Genomic DNA, 6,375 nt, shown 5'->3' with positions numbered 1-6,375 from the left:
GGTTTGTCATAAGAGTCCAGATGCCTCTTAATCCTGACAGTCATTCGACATGGAGGTATAAACACATCAGAGTCCAAGGTGCAACTCTTGTGACTTATTATATTTAAGCCTACAACAGCAGCGGCAGTTTCTAATAATCAGCAACACTTCTAGAAAGAAGACGTTTCTTGAAGGCAAACGCTAGGTCTCTCTACTTCGATAAACAGAAATAATAAATAAAAATGCATCAGCTACTTTACCGCAGTCCACTTCAAGATAAAAATTTCAACACATCATCTCAAGGACCTCAATCAAATTCCTTAATGTCATCAGCTTCTTAGAGGATACTGGGACAAACAGCAATGTGCATGTGCCTGAGTAACTCTGGGACCAATAAAATAGAACAATCAGATGAGCTCATTAGTTCATGGTTTGATCATTCTTCTCTCCTAAAACTAACCTTTATAAAACTACCTCTTTTCTGCGCCTCTGACTGTTCAAACTCCTTCTTATTGTTCAATTGATCTATAATTCCTTCCCATGAATTCTGTGACTAAAGTATGGCCTATATCTAAACATTTAAATTATATTTAAACTCATTTTCAGCCATCTAAGTTACATCATTTCCTAATATTTCAATGAATGCTAACCTTCCCTTAACGCTAAGTATCTGACCTGGGATTTGTTGTTTCATTACACAGTCTCTCACGGATTTCAACCTAAAACTCGTAAATCTGTAAAGAATTGTCAACTCACTGAACACAGATTAATTGATTTCAATTAAACCTTCGCTTTAATCCCTTTTCAGACACTAAACCTTAGGTTTCTTATACTAAGCGCATCAGATAACCTATGCCCTGTAATTGCTTTCCTCAACAGTTTTTACTCTATTCTTAAGTTGGAGGAGATGCTTAAATCATTCAAGTAATATCTAGCAAATTTCCCTATTCGCATCAAACACTTTAATCAGAAGTCTTATCCTATCATAGGTCACAGTTGAACTAAAATTAAATTTCAGTCCCAAATGCAAAAGTGTGCTTTTTACAGTCATGTCATAGTTGCACAGTTACTTGATTGTTTAAATTTATGCTTTAAAATATGAATAATATGAATTATGACATACACAGTTTCAAACTACACCTCAATTCTATGTATTAAAAATACTAAACCATATTAACAGCATGCATGTTAGTTAAGTCTGTGGTCTAGCAGTATATTAGTTGAAAACTCCTGACATTTAAAATCTCCAGTTATCAGTTATATTGAATAAGCCAATCTGATGTTTGGCCTGTAAATACATTTTTGAAATATTACTAAAAGTCTTGTTAATATCTTAGGGTGTCAATTACACTCTAAGATGGACTCTTTCCAAATTTTCCAAATGGCCAGAGTTCTTTCACATTTCAACTTACTGAACGTTACATAACCCTTTTTACCAGACAGCAACCCAACTACTTCTGTTCTTTTAATTTTCCCTATAATGTGTATCTAAGAACGATCTCACTTTTATATGATTAATTATTTATAATATCATAATTTAATGTCCGTTAATCAACTGAAGTCAAATACCTTAAAATTTTTTAAGATATCTAGAAACACTATTAAAAAAAGGGTCAGTTTGAGATATCTGAAAATATTTATTTGTATTTATAATTCAATTTTAAAGTTAAAATATATATCTAAAATGATTTCAAATATTATGTCAGCTCATCAAACTTGAGATGTCAGGCTCACGTAAACTACAGTCGCTCACCATCTGGGCTTATTTTTTGCCCTTTAAGGGACTAATCGCATCCTCCAGTTTGTCATTTTTTTCCCTCCATCGCTTGACAAACACGGTTGGTCATGGTGTCTGACATGAAGCTGCGTGAAACTTCCTTCATTATTAACTTTGGTGCTTAACAAGGCAAAATACATACTACCTCTTAAAAGAGCAGTGCATATGTGTCAGCACAAGAACAAACATTCAGACTGAAGCCGTCTCTTGGGAGAGGGTAAACTCTGTCCCATTCTTGAGGATGAGTCTTAAATCCGACACTGAGGAGGCCTGTGTCGAGCAGGATAACAAAGTTCACCGTAAGTGTCTGCTGAAAGGGTAATTATTAAGGAGATGTCAGATTTTCTAGCTGGACTCGCCCTCGCTCAGATGGAGCTGGTTGAGTTTCTGTTACCTCCATTGCTGGTACTTTTACAGGCCACTGATTTCCATTACTGCTCGAATTCACTTCAGGACAATCCATGTCTGGCGCTCAGTTGATGCTGGTGATCTCTGCTACAGCTGATCCACATGTCTCACCAGACAGGACCATCATCAGTGTGGACAGTGTAAGAGACGGTCTACTCTGACTAATTACAGTGGCAGGACCTAATTTGTATTTGTTGTTTAAACCTTAAGCCAATGTGTGTCATCAGGATGAAACACCCCTTTCTTTCTTGTCTCAATGTTTGATTTCTTGTTAATGATGATGTGCCAGTTGTTTTGTTTCCGGGCACAAGTTCTGCAAAATTGTGTCTTCATAAGATGGCAGGTCTGTATGGTGTGGTTCTCTTAACTTGATAAGACAAAGAACTGATTTAAAATGAGTGTGAAGTGAGCTCATCTGTGATGCCTTCAGTGTTTGCTTCACTGTCTGTATGAACCCGATTTTGAAGGGTGTGTGGTGCAGAGCGAATGAGCAGAACTCCATTGTTTGCAGGAAATGCAAATTCCTCGTGACAACACTGAGAACCGTTATCACCAGGAGTTCCTCTGGGCAAAAGAAACACAAAATAATTCCTCTAAACTTACAATTGTTTTAACTAGCAGTTGTTGAGTGTGTAACAGAAACCTCTGGCACTATTGTCAGGCACCCATTTTGAGTGAACATATTTTCCTCAAAAAGGGCCTGCAAAGTCCATATGGATACGCAGCCAAGCCTTTTATGCCATCCCATCGGTGAAGTGGTGACAGTTGGTGGCATTTCTAATCTCTGACAGAACATGCCTTAGCCTCACCACAATACTTTCTAGAAATGTAGGATTTTAGTTCTGTGAGGTGCTAAGGCTTTTACCAGTAAGAACCCTGATCGTACTTTAGCCAGTATTGATCATTCTGAATGAATCGATGTAATTGACTTGAGGTCACAGGTGTCTCATTTGCTTTCTTTAAAATAAAATAAATCCATCTGGGGCCTCTGAACAGGTAACTGGCAAAGGTAAGTGTGAACATCCATCAGAATCGGAATGCAACTCAGACTTGCCGTGTTTAATATCATAGGTATGGGCTGATAACAGCGATGCCCATCTTTACATTCTGCTAGCTGATAGAGATGGTGTACCAGAATGAGGCCCAAAGATGGTAGTAAGGGGTCGAATGATTAGTAAGAAGGGTATATTTTCTCCCAAACAGGAACTGATGAAATTAGCTTAACCCAAAATGATTCCCAGTGCCTCCCTCTCAATTTGTGTGTAATTACTTCAGTTTTATTCAAGTTTGTAAGTAAAAGAGTTGGTTCTCCACACCAGAGGGCATAATGTGTGAAATCACCACACCAACCCATTTGGAGAAGAACACAAGCCAACCTGCAATGGCAGTGTGGTCAAAGTGTGTGAGGACATCAGATCTCACAAGAGTCTCTGTAGCTTTTTAAAGTTTGTTCTACATTCTTCAGTTCAGCTATAAGCCTTTTGTTTTGACATAATAATTGATGCAATGGTTTAAAGGGGTTACTGAAACTGAATTTGGAATAAATATTCCATGACAGTCCCAGAAACAAACCTAATTAGCTTACATCTCTGAGGAGCAGGAGCGTCAATGATTGCCTTAACCTTTCAGGGTGCCTTGTGCAGTCCAAAGAGTCAATTACATGTCCTAGATATTCTATCAAGACTTGAAAACTCACATTACTTCTTACAGACCTTCAGGCCATATTTTATAAGTGCTGAAGGGTGATGACAACTGTCGAAGGTGTTCTTCTTATCCTTCCAATCACAATGATGTCATCCAAATAAATCTGACCCTTGAAGTCCACTTAAATTTGGTCCATTGTGATTGATGGATGGATGGATGGATGGATGGATGAATGATGGAGATGCTCTTGGAAAGAGCTGAGCAGAGGGATTCCAAATGATAGACAGCACTAACAGAAGAGGCCCTCTAAGGTCACAATAGTTAACAATCTTCAGACTTTGTCTCAACATGTATTTTGAAATAGTCAGGACAGGCCATTTTGATGAATTTCTGTCCACCAGCAAGCGGGCAAACAGGTCATCTATTTGTAGAAGGGGTACTGTTCTACTGACGCCTTAAAGTCCCTTGCATACACAACCTGACCCATAATGCTTATATCATGGGTACAATAAGAGACGCCATTCACTTACACTCCAAGTAACAGAACACCTAACTTGATTAAGGAATCCAATTCAGCTTCAGTCTTTGGTCAAATAGCATAGGAGTTACCGGACCTCTGAAGTTTTGTGACTGTCAGGTTTAGTGGTAAGTCTGCAGTGATGCCCCCTACGCTCCCTCAACTCACCACAAAACAACCAGCATGTCCATTAAGGACTGCATCCAATTTGTTTCCTCTGAGCTGATAATATATTTGGCAATACAGTTTTCATTTTATTTCATCATCATCTCCCTAATGATGATGGATAATGTCATTCCACTACATAAAGTTCTAAAGTGGCTTCCTGTCACTTTTATCATCCCTCTCACATTCACAGGTTCACCTTTGTATATTTTTAGCACTTGAAAGAGCCCCAAGAGTTTACAGTACTTTTAATCTGACACAAGAGAAACAGCTGCCCCTGTGTCCACCTTCTTGTCCTTCCTACAATGGAGATTCTGTATCCATGAGAGTCACCTTTAAGACTCAAAATATCCCAAACACTTCATCTTCGAGGTGTCACTTGCCACTGTTGTTTCTAATTCTTGAGGTTGCAGTCAGTGAACTTCTTTTTTCTTTTGTCTAAATCCTGACTTTTTGTTGTCATGTCTGCATCTTATCGAGCTAACATTTGATGTTAAATCATAGTATTGTTGGCTAGATCTTTAGAGAGCATTATCTCTAGAATATGGTAGTTTTCTCCATGTAAGTTAACATGACATAGAACTTTCTTGGCTATAATGATCTCTGATATTGTGTGTTAACTGGGAATTAGTCCCTATTATTATGGACTGATCAGACCCTTTTGCGGTTTGTAAATGGATAGGATACAGTTTTCTACCGCTTTAAAAATGGTTCAATTGTATGAGCAAACTTAAAGAATGAAACAAGATAAAAATCATAAATTGAATTGTCTTTTAAACAAGGACTTTTCTTTTACTTTGCAATATCTTTTTTCTATTTTTGAGTGAACTGTATTGTTTTGAACTTTTACTAATGCTTTTAAAATAAAGATATTTGGTCTGTTTTAACGTGTCACACTATTGCTGGAATCCCATGAAGTAAAGTAAAGCAAAGCTGCAGAACTTCAGCACTTTTAAGTAAGTGCAACTACACTGTCTATAATTCTCTCTCTGTAGCTTTCTTGCATTTACATGCTCTTCGGTGTGACCCTTTCTACAATCCCTGCAGTCCTGGGGCCTCATATATAAACACACAAAAATGCCCGCTTTCACCTCACATTGCAAAGTATAAAAGTAAACTGGTGTAAAGCCACACACATTCTCACGGCAGCATATTGATTGTAGGACATTTTCTGCTTGGTTTTGTAAATTGCTGTACCCAGCATCAAAGAAGTGCTACTGTTGCTGTGTGGTTTCACTTTCTTTTTAGATTCAAACCCTGATGGTATTTTATAAAATACACTGAAATTAAGCGCAAATCGTTTATAAATTTAAGGCATCTGATTGTAATCAAACTGTAACAATATAATGATGTTCGGAATGGTCAAACCATTCCAAATATCAAGCCGCTTTAGCTACTCCTCAGTGCACCACTCAGTATTAACCCACTGTATGTGTGTGGGAATCACAGCCTACAGCAGCTGATCAGAAAGCTCTATGACAGATAGTGTCAAGTACAGAGAGGATTATTGGGATACAGCATCTAACATATGTTGCCTCAGCCATGCGCACAGTCTATTTGAACTGATCTCATATGGAAAATGCTTCGTTTGACAGAGACAGCACTACTGCAATAAATTATTTCATCGAGGGTCGTGCACGTCCCAGCAAGCATCTTACGGGAGGCAGGAACAATCTCTGAACAGGGCGCCAGCTCATCACTAACACTGCACCACCGTGCCCCCTTGTTTAATACATGCTTTAATTGCTATCATCATGAAAATGATATCAAGTATACATCTTAGTATTTAAATTGTTCAGAACAACAACAACAACAACATTTATTTATATAGCACATTTCAAAACAGTAGCTCAAAGTGCTTTATATAGAATTTTCATAAACAGTA

This window comes from Polypterus senegalus, unplaced genomic scaffold (assembly GCF_016835505.1).
Source record: "Polypterus senegalus isolate Bchr_013 unplaced genomic scaffold, ASM1683550v1 scaffold_184, whole genome shotgun sequence".
In the NCBI taxonomy this organism is placed as follows: Eukaryota; Metazoa; Chordata; class Cladistia; order Polypteriformes; family Polypteridae; genus Polypterus; species Polypterus senegalus.
This window is presented reverse-complemented; position numbering follows the sequence as displayed.